Genomic DNA, 548 nt, shown 5'->3' with positions numbered 1-548 from the left:
TTGCATCTAGATGGCAGCTTGCTAGCTTTTAAGATCCCAGTCGCTACTTGCCAAAGTAGGGGGTGGAAAAATGTTTTGTATATTATGTTATGTCAATTGAGCTTGATGTCTCCTGAGACTAAGGTTCCAAGCCCACAGGTTCAACTACTTAGTCTCTCTGGGTAGCTGGCTGTGACCAAGCAGTGACCACAATCTTGCCCCTTGTCAGCTCTACTGTACACCTGGAAATTCTGATCATTCACATAAACTTATAGGACCATTGTCTGCCAACCCTATATATGTTCTTGGATATACTCCACATTTCATAGCCATACCTAATAGTTCAGCCTGTCTACCTATCTAGCCACCCATATACCCATGTTTGCCTTCACTGACAATATAGTACTGTATGTGCAAAAGGGTTCATCTTTGTTGTCTGTACCACCCATGTACCTTTCTATGTCTTTCTCATCCTCAATGCTGCCATATTGGTCACTCACATTTGGTACATTGCCCTTCTCTTCACCCAGATCAATACTTATCTCCTTCTATCTAACAGCATTTCCTCC

Source organism: Orycteropus afer, unplaced genomic scaffold, assembly GCF_000298275.1.
Source record: "Orycteropus afer afer isolate SDZICR_OR568_19922 unplaced genomic scaffold, OryAfe1.0 scaffold00001, whole genome shotgun sequence".
NCBI classification, from domain to species: domain Eukaryota; kingdom Metazoa; phylum Chordata; class Mammalia; order Tubulidentata; family Orycteropodidae; genus Orycteropus; species Orycteropus afer.
The sequence above is the reverse complement of the archived record's forward strand: the minus strand, read 5'-3'. Positions refer to the sequence as shown.